Genomic DNA, 15,283 nt, shown 5'->3' with positions numbered 1-15,283 from the left:
GACATTTCACATAGACTCCATTTCATTCTGTCCCCAGGGCCAAATGCCAGCATATCAAAAGGTGGATCTTTGATTAGTGGAAGGACACCAGATTACAGGTTCTTTGGAGTGATCTGGCTTCAGACTCTACTGATAAAACTCAGAGCAAAGTCTAGCTCCACAGACCAGAGGGAAAAAACCATCTGCGATCCAAGTAAAAAATAGTCATGCAATATAATTTTCAAAAATATATGCAAGCAATGCCGGTGGCTACCACAAGTTTGTTTCACCACTTCATGACCCACTCAGTCTTGTCTGTTCTCAGAATCACAGAACCACAGAATGGTTGAGGTTGGGAAGGACCTCTGCAGGTCATCTGGTCCAACCCCCTGCTCAGGCAGGGCCACCTAGAGCAGGTTGCCCAGGACCATGTCCAGATGGGTTTTGAATATCTCCAAGGATGGAGACTCCACAACCTCTCTGGGCAACCTGTGCCAGTGCTCAGTAACCCTCACAGTAAAAAAGTGTTTCCTGATGTTCAGACGGACCCCCTTGTGTTTCAGTTTGTGCCCATTGCCTCTGGTCCTGTCACTGGGCACCACTGAAAAGAGCCTGGCTCTGTCCTCTTTGCACCCTCTCTTCAGGTATTTGTATACATTGATGACATCCCCCCGAAGCCTTATCTTTTTCAGGCTAAACAGCCCCAGCTTTCTCAGCCTTTCCTCATAGGAGAGATGCTCCAGTCCCTTCATCATCTTCGTGGCTCTTCGTTGGACTGTCTCCAGTATGTCCATGTCTCTCTTGTACTGGGGAGCCCAAAACTGTATGTAGTACTCCAGGTGTGGCCTCATCAGTGCTGAGTAGAGGGGAAGGATCACCTCCTATTGCCTTTCTTTTCTGTTTTCTTCCTAAAACTAGGATCAAGGGCATTGTACTTTCCAACATCTTTATCCCAATTAGGTAAATGATATTTACTCTTATAAAAAAATAAAATAACATTTTCTTGTCAAACTCCTGGGGAAAAAATGATTTAATAGCTGTAGATTGACATCTGGAGCAGTCCATTGGAAGTATCTTCTCTGCCCACAGGTGTAGCAGAAACCATTGAACTTTCACAGTGGTGCTTCATAGTTTAGTCCCTAGCTTGGGTCAAGACAGAGGATATTGGAAAGTTTCTAACGCTTATTTATGTACTTCAAATGGTGGAAAATTTGTTTCTGCATTTTGTAAGTTATTCCTTTTGCTGTACCCCTTATTGCTAATCTGAAATTGAAGCTTTGGCTTCTACCCATTGGATTGTTTCGTATGTTTGTATACCAAATTAAAGACTTTTCTCCCTGTGAAGTAATACAGTCTTCTCAGGCTCCCTGTAAAGCAGGTTTTCTGCTATTCCTATCATTCTCTTTAGGAACTTTCAATTTTTTTTACATTTTCTTTTGAAATATGGACACTGGGCTGTACTATTTCAGTCATGGTCCGTCTGCTGTTGCGTGTGGTGGCATCAGATATACCCATATTAGCACAAGCCACATACTAATGCTTCCGTCTTTCTGAATCTACCCAGAAGTTAGCTAAAAAATGTAACTGCTGAGGCACAAGGTGGTTGATTTTGCTCACCCCAAAAACATTATTGGTGGGGTGGCTGACTCTGAGGCCCTTTGTCATGTTCCAGCTCTTCTCTCCGCGTGGCAGTGTGGAAGTGCACCGTACATGGATAACCGATGTCCTCGATCTTACTCGCTACAGCCATGGCTCATTAGAAACATCAGCAGTGTGACCACACTGTGCATCAGGGTGCTGCGAGCCGCCAGGCCTCCCCTGGAGCAGGCAGGGCAGGGCCTCCCAGACAGGACCATCCCACCGCCCCCAGCCTGGGACCAGGGCAGGCTGGGGAGCATCGGGGACAGGGATATGGCCAGGCTGAGATGTCAGCCTGTGGATAGGGGCCAGCATCAGGCCTAGTGAGGGGAACCAGGGTCAGACAGCCCTGGGATGGTCAAGCTCAGGTGGGAGGCAAATGGTAGAGGCTTGGCTCAAAGCAGCTCCCGCGGGAAGAGGGGTCAGCCCTTGCTGAGGCTCCCAGCAGTGCTGCCTGGCAGCCTCTTCCCACAGCCACCAAAGGGACCCTGAACCCCCAGCCAGACCTCTGGGAGCAGGGATGCTCTTGGGGCCCTGGCAGCATACCAGCTCTCATCATTATAGTGGGAGCTGAGGTTCAAACACTGACTTTTGCTTTGTTTAATCTGTTAATTTATTTGGCTGTCTCATTCCTGAGTCTAGCATCACCTACATGGATGAGGACTGAGTAATTAAGCCCTTTCCCATTGTTAGGTCAGGATATAACCTGCTGCAATGGGAAGGATGCTGGAAGTGCCTGTGCCCAAGGGTGGAGAACATGCGTGAGAGGAACTAAGCGTAAATGCTTTTGAGTGCTGTGTTTGCAGGCCAGACGTACAATTTGGTGAATCTGGTTGTTACATTGGCCAGCAATGAAACTAAAACCTCAGAGCGTGTCATGTCCTTGGAGCTGTGGATTTTCAGCGAGAAAATGTGCAGGGAGACTATAGTCCCCATATGCACTCATTCCAAGTTCCTAATTGATCATGTCTGCTATTTTTTGTCATCCTCACCCACCTGCCAGGGAGATAACTGGGAGCTAGTAACTCCCATGTTGTAGCAGGTCACTGGGAATGCCTCAGTGCCATCAGCCCCGGGCTGGAGAAGAGCATTAGGCAATTCGGAAAACGTTTGGCAAAGCTGCTATTAAGGACTTCTCCCTTCCCCAATCACCTAGTTGATATTCATGATGCTAATCGAGATACTAGCTGTCCCTGCCTGTCTTTTCTTTTCCAGGCTGATGAAATGCAGTGCTCTCTTCCTGCTAAAGGAGGCAACAAGTGGCAGGTAGTCACAGAGGGTGTGGAGTAGGTCTGTGGAAAACCAACAGGCAAGTGGAAGTGTCTCATAACATGGCTTAAGCTCAACAAGAAAACTACACTAGACTACCTCTCCTATTTGGTTTTTGGTACATAAAATTTGTGAAGTTCACTTTTAGCATGTGGGTGTACTGCCATTTTGGGTGGGGATGGGGAATGCGGTACTAACTTATTTTGAGAGTGGGTGATCGTGATATAGTATTTCCTTGTCCGAGTGATTGTAAGGCTGCACCCTGGTGCTTATCTGTACTGTCCCTACGGTTCAGCTCCTGTCTATTATGGTTATCACTTACAATAAAAGGACATTGATTTACAAAACACTTGAACTTTATTAACAAGGTGTTGTTGTGGGATGATGAAGTCAATTGAGAGGTCCATAGGAGGAAGAGGTGACTTGATGGAGTATGATGTACCTATGGGTCAGTGGCAATGGCTTGCATGCCTTCAGCTCTGTAGCTCTGGGGTTATATTTCCTGTGGTTGCCCACGTCTTCCCTACTGTTGTTTCCAGTAGTTCTGTCTTGCGTTTCATTGTCTGGATTGCATCCAGCTGCAAGTCTTTCAGTCCTTCTTTGCCATTCCCAGAAGGATTGCCATACTAGAGTGGAGCAGAGGTCTGGTTACTTACCATCCTCCTTGTGGCAGAGGTAGATGCTTCAGGAAAGTCCATAATAATAAGACACTTCTGGGGGGATGCTTTCCCAGGTATACCATCCTAACTTGCCACAGTCAACACCACAGGATTTCCTGCTTCTGTTGGTGTTTTGTTGGCCTCTGGAAATAAGCTCACAAAATACATGCTCACCACTCTTTTTTTCCCTATGGTTCAAACATTCACCAGAAATTTTGCAGAGGTATAGAAAGATATTGCAAAAATTTGCTCCTTGAGGTCACGGGTGAACTGAAAAAACAAAGAACAGATAATTGTTCCTAGTCCTTTTATTTCCCCACTTAAAAACATATATTTAAACCTTAATTAGAGTCTTGAAGCAAGCACTCCATTTAAGGCCTTGGGTGCTGTGTATTTTTTTTCCCTACTGTGCAAGATCAGCATCTTATAAAACTTCTCCTGGGAATACTGAAGTAAAGGGATAGGGAAGGGTAAGCAGAGGAAGTATTTAATGAAGGATGTTAAACTATTCCAGACAGAATCCTTGAGGGAATATCTTTCAAGAGGAATCCCTAAGTGGCAGGAGACAAGCTGGGAAAATATGCAGCCAATATCTTTTATAGCCTTCTGAGAAGGGCTGGTGGAATAATATGAGGAGTGTTTTCCTTTCTTGCCACATTCAGTTTCTTCCTCTGTGCTGCGCTGGCAAAGTGTTCAGCATTCTGTAAAATACTGCCTTTAAATACGTGAATGCTAACAGGTTTCTATGGCTATAAGCCATGGGACTGAGCGTGGCTACCTCCAGTGAGTTTTTATAGGCTTCTGCCAAGTGACCTCTCTGGCTCCCTCCCCTCCTCTGCCTCTCCAGTGGTGGCTCATCACCGTATGTCTGCACTGGGAGATCAGAGCAGACCCTCCGTGACCGTGGCAAGCTCTTCAGAGCACCATAACATTACAGTGTAGATGTTGCCGCTGCTTCCCATCCCCTAAATAAATACTGCCATTATACTTTCTTCTTCTATCACATGGCAAGATAGGCAGAGCATAACCTGAAATCTGCATGGCACAATCCACTACTCAAGTCTGTGTCTGAACAAAAAAGGTGGGTTTCTGATACACACACAAGGCAAGTTTACATATCTGTGACTGAGTTTGTAGCAGGGAAAAAAAAAAATCCTGTTCTAGTTAAAAACCACGTATATTAGCTGGGAAATAATGTAATTTAATTTCTGTAAGCTATCATCTTAGATGTCTTTTCCCTTAGTTGCTTATATGTGTGTATCACATTTCATACCACACATTCATTCATGTAACATAATCAATGAGTGTGTTTTGTGTGCACCTGTCATATAATTTGCTCCTCTACTTTTCTATACGATGGCATTACAGTAAATTAGTTTTGTCATACAAATACTGCACAATACACTTCATATGGTTTAAATATGTTTAATTAATGTATTGAATTGCATGCTTTAAAAAGATCAACAAATTATCATGTACTATATCACTGAAGTGAAAATGCTGCCATCCCCAAGCACTGTCTTTTGCTCTTGCATTCAGCCTATGCTTTTGGCAATAATAAAGGTGCCTTTTGGGGTTATGTGAGAATAGAGGAGGGCACTCGTTGGAAATTACTGAACTGTTTTAAAAGAGGATTTTAGTGAGTTTGAGGAACCTTATGATCCATTTTCAGGAAACTCTTTTGGGTTTGTTTGTTTGTTTGTTAGGTAGTGGAGAATAAGAAAAAAAGCTTGCCAGAGAAGAAATGGAAGATGATTTGGAAGCATGTGAATGAGCTAGAGGAAAGACAGGATCCTCACATTTTCACTCATACCTGTTTTCATCGGCTGGGAAGGTAGGGGCCAGAGATGGTCACTCAAAATTTAAGTACAGTAAACATTACTTTGAATTTAAGGTTATTGTTCAGGAATTTGACAAAGATTAGTGTGAGTATCAAAAGTTTAGCTGAGTTTTGTTTCTTGTGGAGTAATAAAAGTTCAGGCATCTGAGTGAGATTTTGGGCTCCGTCTCTGTGTTAGGGTTGGACCTGGACCAATGCTGGGCTTTCAGACAATTCATCGTACTTGTTCTTTGCCTCTCCGTCCAAGATGATCCATGGCTTCCTCTCTGCACCTTACTGACCATGTAGTTCATGTTCATTGACAGGGAATAGAAGCAGGAGTGTAGCAGCTCATAATATAAAAAGCTTTCTAATATTATTGGGACTTTGAATTATGGACAGCAGCATTCAAAAAGTTTACCAGACACTTGACTGTTGAATGTGAGAAGACCTGCATTCAGATGGCTGCATCAGTGTAAGTCACCATTTCCACTGCTCTGATGTGGCCCACTGGGAAGGGTTTGCACTTCTAGAAAGGAGTATGCCAAATTATCAGCAGGATGTGTCAGTGACAGGTAGATATGGGCATGGTGCATACGCGTCTCTACTATAGCAAAGTAAATTCTCACGGTGTAATTCCTGTGCTTAGACCAACACTTTTGTCGTGATTGCATCGCTTTCTCAGCTGTCACCCTGCAAAGCAAACTTATTTTCCCTGACCTTTAAGGTCTTTTGAAAATCACTGTGGATCCCAAAGCACAAAATAATATATAGTTTAGCTATTATACATCTAAATATACATGCACACAGAGACCCCAATCTTATCTATGTTCTTTGCTTCTTAGTTCATAAGTTTACTTTCATCCACACTAAAATGTTGATACGAGACAGATGAATGGGATGATCCACTTCTCTTTGTAAAATCAGCCTATACTTATCATTGATGCTGTAACTACTCCTGGTCACATATTTAATAATACACATGCACTCAGCTTGTTGCTGAAACAGCAGCTTACTTATAAGATGATCTTTAAAATGTCGATTTATTTTTTCTGTATTTCATGGAAAAGGCATAGGAGTTTTTAACAGAAACGTCATGAAAAAAATGAACATGAATCAATCCACTCTATGATCAATATATTATAATCTATTGAGAATCTGGCCTCTAGAAAAGCAATAACTCTGCCAGAAGAAATATGCACGTTTTTCCTGAGACTTTACTGAGGTCACATGCAAGATTTCAATGGGCTTTTCATCAGGTGGTTTGTTCTTACATTTAAAAGGCAGAGTAGCTCCTGGGATATAACATGGCCTTAAGGATAGGCTCCTGGGCCCCCAGGATAGACTCATACCTACAGCGAGCCTAAAAAACCCAGTGTAATCAACCTCTCAAATTACAACGCAATGTGGCACAGATCTCTTCAGGTGATTCCTCACCCCCAAGCCAGAAAGCATAATCACCTAATAATTCCTAGTTAAGTGAGGGTGCGGTCATTTGCTAAAATCTTTGTTTGCAAAACATAAACAAGTTTTTCTTCCTTAGGGAAGAGAGAAAAGGAACAATTTTAAGGTTGGTGTTTTTTTCTTATTCAGGTCAGACCATTCAGAGCACAGAAGTGCAGATAAGATGAAGCTTCCATTCACCACCACGCAATGGGGAGACAAGCTTAGTCATGGGTGTTCTTGGAGCGTTCTTCTCTTCCTTCCATACACCCAGAAAAAGTAGATATTTTTCTCTGAAAATTGCTAAAGAATGAATCATGTAGAGGCTCACTTAACCATGGTCATAAAGCCTTGAACATGTGCCTAGCTGCTCCAATCTCTGGATATGGCAATTACCTGGTATCTGCTCAAGTTATCTCAGGTCAATGTAAGTCTTCACTGAAGATATTAGCTGCTCCCATCTGGTTTGGGCACCCACATTCCCAGAAGTGGTGTTGCTCTGTGATCTCCAGGCTTGACCTCCCTTGAGTTTGCTATTGAACCTCTACTGGGTTTTTGGCAGTAAATAGCTATTTACCCTCTGACTTGTAAATCCCCAGAAAGGCAATGAAGGAACTGCAAAGTGAGATTGGTCTGTGTATTAAGAATGACATTTTGAACTGAGCCTAATTACTGCAATTTCTGTGCAGGAAAGGCAGCTCAAAAGATCCCTCATGGAAAAAAATTTGTGTTGTGGGACAAAATGTCCCTCTTCAAAAGCAGATCCTCAGAAGTGCATGAGTGTCAAGATCTCAATTAGACTTTATTTAAAAAAACCCCAAGTCATATTTTAAATTGAACAAAGCATATGTCCTGCCATGAGAGTGTTTGGAACTGTGTACAGGACAAACTGACTGCAGTTTTGTTTTAAGGCTGGCACTACAACTATTTATATGTGTAAATTATTAATTTTATAACTTGATATGAACATGTATTTTACATTTTATGCAGCCAAAGTAATATTCAAGCAGTACTTCCTCAGAATAACATCTGGCAAACATCCTACAAAATAGATGAATTTTAATAGAAACATTAATTTAAGAGAGGACAACAAATCTTTGATATAAGTTTTATTAGCAAGCCATTCAGAGGAGAATTTAGGGAACAGTACTTTCATGGTTCTGCATTAGGAGGAAAAATTGCTTTAATTAGAGATGGTAAGTGATCAATTCTGCATGCTATGATGAGGAGGACAGCTCTAGTAATTATATATACAATAAGATGTCCAAGTCCATGGACATCTGTTCCTAATCATCAAACTCAGAATATAGAAAAAGCTTACATTTATATTCATTTTGTACCACAGAAACCCAAATCCAAAATATTTTATTGTGGTCTTTATGCAAAAATGTCAAATCTATTTTTAATAAAATAAAAAAAATAGTAAAGTATACGCCATATTTTCATCAACATAACTGAAAAAATCTTTATGATACAGATAAGCATTTAAGTAGGCAGAGGTACCACATTATTTATGGCCTGGCTATACACAACATGTATAATCAGTATTTGTTAGATTTTTTTTTGACAGAATAATTATATTGGTACAACTACTGGTGTGGATATAATTACAGCAATATGAATGTGCCTTATATTTTATAGGATTTATTCTCCTTCCGATGCAAAAGAAGTCTATATACTAGTATAAAGCACCTTTGTAGGTATATAAATGCACCAATACTTGTAGGATAGAAAAGAAAGGGCAGAAATACACTGCTTTAGTTATCTTAAGTAATCCAGAAGAAGACATTTTGACTTCTTACTCAGGCAGTTTAAAAAAAAATCTTGTTTTCTGTTTGTTTGTTTAACTTGGATCATACTGTATTCTAAAGACAAAGTGGAGGACCATGATTCTTGAGAGATAAGGCGTGAGAGTTAAAATGTATACTCACTGAGCCTCTCAAAAATTTTCCAGTAGTAGATAGGGACTTCCTAAATAAAAAGGCAAGGAGACGAAATAAGATAAAGCAATATCACCACTCACCCATATTGAAGACAATGTTTTTGTAGCCATATTGATCAGAAAGATGTAAGAAGAACCAGAATTCTGATTTTCTTCCCTTATAAGGTCTTTCGCTGTTCTCTGTTTCAGCAACTTAAAAAAAAACCAAACAAAACCAAAGAAAAAACCTGACAACAAACGAACCCAGAAAACTGTACTGTCTTACTGGCATTTCAGCAGGATGGTAACTGCTGAAAGCCAACTGTAATTTTCATTGCCAGCTAGAGATGTCCCAGAAATGAAGTTTGCCTGTACTGACAATTGTACAGTGGAGGCTTTAATTATTAAATCCAGATAATAAACTACTGCTTGTTCATTGACTAATAGAACTGGAAAAGTGAAGTCTGATCCCTAAAATTGTCCATTCCCAAAGATCCTCTTTTTTTTTTTTTTTTTTGGAGAAAGGGAATTTTTGTTTACATCATATACTTGTTTTCCTTGGAAGCTGTGGGAGAACTAGAAATATGAAAACTCAACAACTGCAAACCAGCAGGGAAGATATTTTAAACACTTTATATCTGGCTTTCTTCTTCTTCATCTATATTGATGTTAAATGACCAGTTAATATCTTTGAGAAAGAAAAGACGTAGGAAAGATTTTGAAGCCTGGTCCTTTCAGTAGAAATCTCTTTAATGTTGAGAACTTTGATTTCTGGGCTGTCAAAATTTATATTTCTGAGGGCTCTCTGACTTGAAATCCTTGGCAATGCAGCTAACTCAGCTATGGCTCCAGTCTTCTGATCGGTGGATTATTGCTTTCCTGGGCAGATTCTCTATTTTATTACAATGCACCATTTGGGGCAGACTTATTTCTCTGTCGTCGGGATTTACTGTTTAATCCCAGAAACACTGAGATAAACTTGGTAATAAAGGATATGGTTTCTGGGGAGGAATAACTATTTAAAAAGGAAATAAGTTTTAAGGTAATCATAATGTCATTTATGGTAATTTTCTATTTAATTTCAAATGTTAGTACTTGCCCTAGATGTAGTTCTTAACTTATCACTCCAAATCAAAAAGGTAAGACAAACCTCTCTAAAACATGGAATATGGATGTCTGTACAGTCAGATTCCTAAAAAGATGTTAACAATTTAAAAATCATTGAATATTTATTTTACAAAAATATTATGCTAGCTAAGTTTACTGCTTTCCCTTGTTTGTTCTTTTTACTTACCACATGGAACTTCCCTGTTTACATAATGAAAGTCTCAATAGTTGTCTTTTTTTCTTCATAGCCATACTTACTTCCAAGTTCTTCATAGTATGATAGTTGATAGCCATAAAATTAAGTAAGTGCCAAGTGCTATATTGTCAGACCGTACATTAATTGCATTTACTGTGCAACTTTGACTGCTCCACTGGCATTCTGCTCACTTGCTAACTCCCTGCAGGACAGTTTTGAACATTCCACGGCTCTTCAAACAGCTGACAGCATGCCACAAACATCCATTCCTCCAGAAGAGATGCACGACAGGCCAGTAAAAGTTGCAAGTTTAAGGTTCGGCATATCTCAGAGACTGCTGGAACAAGATAGGGGCACTTAATCCCATCAGGAAGCTGGGACTCTCACTTCCCAAAGGGCCATTTTTACACCTAGAAAGCTTTAGAAAAACTTTGAGAAAACACTCAATTGTCGCTGATGCTAGCTGAGCTCCCTTAGCACTAACAACATTTATAGCGTTGGTTTTTCCCAAGACTAGGATTTGGAAGATACTTACTGGTGCATCAGTTAACGTGTGTTCACAGCCTACTACAAACAAGGCAATCTTTAGCAGATGTTGAGCTGAGTCAAAGCCTACCCTGAAGTTTTATCGCACGTTGACTAACTCTGAACCCTAGTGCAGGCCAGATGACCGTGGCAGTGAAGGAAAGATACCAGTGAGGGCTGAGCTATCAAATCGTTCACCCGTGCCCAAAGGGGTCAGTCCCGATGGTTCCCATCCTTTCAGCGGATCTCACGGGACCTGACCCGAGACAATTCAACTCCCTGACCTGACCTGGCAGACAATGACTCTTTCTTTATTGTTTTGCTCAGGATTACTTTTCTGCCACCTTAGCAAATGGGATCGGCCGTGGAGGAGTCCGAAGTGTGCCAAAGCAAGTGCAAAGAGGGGTGTGGGGGAAAAGGCGCTGAACAAGTTGCTAGATCAGCTCAAGCCGTGACATGTACCTTTGCCCTCACACCTGCTTTCAGTATGACATAATATTAAGGGTGCTGACAAAGGAGCTCCGGCGAGTCTCGCTGTTGTAGTCGGAGGAGATACCACACCAAAACATGGCTGCTCCGCCAGGAGCTGCTACCTGCACAGCAGGCAGAGGAACGGGGCAGGTGCCGATGCCTCGGCTGCTTCTGTGTAAAACTAAGCCCCCAGCGAAGGTGGGTTTAAGGCTCTGGACTTTGCACTTTTGAAGTGGCTGAGGCAAAACCAGATGTTCCCTTCTGTCAGCCCGGTGGAGGAGAGGTTGACACCTGCAGCAGAGGGGTGGGAAGGGCAGGTGGGGTTAGTGACCTCTCAAGCAGTCATGGCAAGGTATGCTAGTGCTGGTGTGTCATCCCCGTACAAACACTGCCTGCCCCTCAGCGAGAGGGGTTGTATAACCATACCAACATCATCAGAAAACTTCCTTCTCTAGGCAGGGCTTCAATTATTGTCTTACTAGATTGGGAGACATCAGCTCTACAAATCACATTGTGAGGTATTAAAAACACTATTTTTCAGTTTCTCACTGATACAAAGAATACTCTTCCCCGCTTCCCTTTCTGTCGCTGGGGCCTTTGCAATTCAGTTCTTGGCACTGAAGTAGTCTGGCTTTCCGAAAGGAAGAATCTGAAAACAAGACTCAAAGTGTTTAAAACTCTCTGCCCTAAAAAAGTGTGAAGCCGTTCATCTGTAAACTGCTGTCAAAAAAAATGCATTAGTGTGTAACAAGGTATCCAGGCTTTACTGACAGTTACCAATTATTCCCATCCTCTAAAACAAATCTCCTTAAAATCATTCTACCAGCATGATAATGTCCTGTTTTAGTCTGCTGAACTCTATTAATATGTACCATGGAGGCAGGTGTAAGCAACAGATACGCAGGACTCTAAAATTTTGAAAATGAGATTCTAGAATGGAAAATAAAAAAATATAGGATTAATTTTAGAAGGGAAAATAAAACTTTCTACAGTGTAAGGGTAAACAGAGCTTTACGTGGCAGAGGGATAGCTCATATATAATTGAATGATGTAGGATTTTTAATTAAAATGTGGTGACGCCTTTCATGCCTGTGATACACAGCACTGTAAACAAACTTTGTGCATGTCCAAAGGTGCAGGTGGCATTGTGAATTGCCTTATTTCACACCTTCATGCCTTCACTCGTGACCCGTGCATCACTTACACTGTACGTGCTACGTGATAGCTTTGTTTGGGGACCTGTGGAGTGGTCATAAGAAGTGCTCGGGGAAGGTTCAATGTCTGGTCCTGCTCCGGCTCTTCTATTCCTCTGGGTAGTCCTTGTGCAGGATAGTACACGTTGAGGACTGCTTTGCCTCTGTATTGGCAAGTTCATGGCTTAGTGTGGGAGTTGCTACAATTGCAGCCTAGAATCTCTCCACTCAGCTTTGGTACCCCTAAGGAGAATGAGAGAGCTCTTGCAGAGTGCCTGTGGGCTAGGCAGGAATTTGCCCTTCCTTGGTGATGATGAAGGTGTGTGATAGAGATTGTGATTGCTTAGGTTACAAACTCGTTCCAGTATAATGATATGGAGACTATTGCTGGGTGCAACCTGTATGCATGGGGAAAGAGTTTCTAACCTAAGCAATCACGATCTCTATCACACACCTTCATCATCATCACGCTTCCCACAAAAGTCGGGGGCAAACAGATGAAGTAAAATAGCACCAGTAAAGAAAAATAAATAAAATCACTACTCTTGGGGCTTGTTTCTCCTGGTGTTTTATCTTCACGTGGAAAAGTAATGTGTCTGACTGCTACTGCAAATGCTAGGTGTGAGAAACACATCAAACTTCAAGGGAAGAAGCAGACTGTCCACCAGATTTGCCAACAAAGGCCAGTGGATGCCCTCCTCAGGAAGACATGACTTATCGATGCTTGTGGAATAGAAGTATTTACAACTCTGTGAACATCACTTTGCAAGTGGGGCCGTGGACTCGGCTTTGTAAGACACATCTCTAACTCTCTAAGGTGGCTTCTTCTGATGCAGATCTGCCAAACTCATAATTTCAAACTCTTGAAAGGAGAAAAATAGAGCTGTAATGACCAACTTCAGCTACAGCCAGAAGATATCCCTCTCAGGCTTTGACTTGTCAAAGTGGCAGCATTACACGTGATAAAAGGGCTAGATGTTCAGGGTCTATAAATACTTGATTCTGGCACAGGACCGTGCACACGCATGTACGTGTAAACAAGAAAGAGGGGGAAAAATGCAAGAAAAATCAAAGGATTTTGGCACATCATGGCTTTTACATGACAAAAGTGTGTGAAGAGTGCAACAATGCAGCAATAATGTTTCCTAATGTATCCAAATTTCATAACATTGAGGTTTTGCAGTTGAATTAATCTTGCATCCCTTGCTGATTATTATAGCTGCTCTTAGTTTACCAATCTGACTGATTTTTCAGATAAGCATTAAGGGATTAATAAGATTCAGAATTGTATCTTATTAATTATAACCACACTTTAATGTGAAGTGTGTACCTAAATCAAATAAAGTCCTTTGACAATCCGTATCTCACCTCATGTGAATTTATCTGATGCAAAAGTATTGCTTGGCTCTCGACAGAGCTGTCGGGGAATAACTCCAGTGGAGGAGACCTGTGCTTAGCGTTGTGCACTGCGGGGCAGATACTGCTGGATTCAAGGAGAACCAACGTGGGATACGTGACCCGCTCCTGCATGTGTCGGGGCCTGGAGCTTGCAGCTCACGCAGCATCGGCAACACGGACTGCTCGTAATCCTGGCAGGATTCGCGACTTGAAGGGGAAGGAAAAAACCAGCGTGGATTTTGCCTTTTTTGGGGGTGAAATGTGCCGGGTGCCAGCTGAAACGCGTGCCACTCCCGTGCCGTGACCTGCCGGTGCCGCAGCGCGGGACCCGCCGCACGGCCGGGCCGGGGCTCCGCCGGTGCACGAGCGGCCTCCCGCGGGACACGTCCCCCCACGGACACACGCACCCCGCGTCCTGCGGGGATCCCGGGCGGCAGCTGAGCCCCGCGCTGCCGGCGGCAGCGGGGGAGGTGCTGGGGGGGGGGCCGCGGGTACCGCGGGGCTGCGCAGGACGCGGTGCCACGGCGAGCGTGGGACAACACAGGTCGCCGCCGTGCAGGATGGATGCCCTCGCCACACGGGCGGCTGCGGGGTGGCAAAATTAGAGCGGGGCGTGATGTCGGTAACTTCAGTGACACCGAGTTAGGCACGGACGCCTTGTCCCGCAAGGTTTCCAGCCTGGCTTGGCCGCAGACAGCGTCCCTCCGTAATGTGTCTTTGCTTTAGTTCTGGTTTCTGTGGAAGCTTTGTTTGTTTGTTTAGCAAATCGTGGGCATGTCGCGTGTTGCGAGCGGAGCTGAGTAGTTACTTACTTTTCACTTTTCATGAGGCATTTTTAATTGAATGCGTGCTGTTCAGTCGGGGACAGACTGAAGAGCGACAGCGGGATCGTATTTCGTGGCCGGCCGCTGCAGGGACAGCGTTACCGAAAAACGGTGACGCCGGGGAAAGGCGCGTTTTCGTCTGCAACCGAGAAACGAAGTTTGTCGCGGCTTGACTCAAGCTGTCTCGGCGTGGCACGAAGTCGCTGTCAGCCCGGGAGGCGTTTCCTGCCAGCAGAGCCAAACAACCTGGCGGGCCCTTTGTGGTAAATAATTCAGGGAAGTACTATTTTGTTATATAAACCTTTTAAAAAACAGTGCATTCCTCGCCCAGAAGAGCTGTACCTGCCGCCTAATGAAATACTTCCGTCTGGTCCTGAAACTGCCACTGCGGGAGGCGGATGTAAGAGGCGGCTGGAGAGCTGCAGGGGGGCATTTGCAAACCTCACTTGGACTAGTCCAAGAGCCCCGGAGCCCCGGACCGGCGGAGCAGGGCGAGGCAGGGTGCCGGTGCCCCCCGGCCCGGCTGCGGGACGGCTCGGCGGGGCGGGGGGGCCGCAGCGCCGCCGACCTGCGAGGGGGGAATTCCTCAATGGCGCTGGCCCCTCCCACAGCCCGGGGAGGCGGGGCTCGCGGGACCGTAGACCACGCCCTCCGCGCGCACGTGTGGAAGCCCCCGCCGCTTGTTCCCCGAGGGCTGGCCACGCCCCGCGGCAGCCGATTGGCCACCTGAGCTGTCGCGGGCGGGGAGCGGGCGGGGCGAGCCGCGCCGCGCCGCGCCGCGCCGTGCCGCGCCGTGCGGGCTCCACCCACGTGCGGCGGTGCCGCGCGAGCGGGCGGCGGG

This window comes from Gymnogyps californianus, chromosome 5, assembly GCF_018139145.2.
Source record: "Gymnogyps californianus isolate 813 chromosome 5, ASM1813914v2, whole genome shotgun sequence".
NCBI lineage: Eukaryota > Metazoa > Chordata > Aves > Accipitriformes > Cathartidae > Gymnogyps > Gymnogyps californianus.
Note: the sequence above shows the minus strand (reverse complement) of the source record.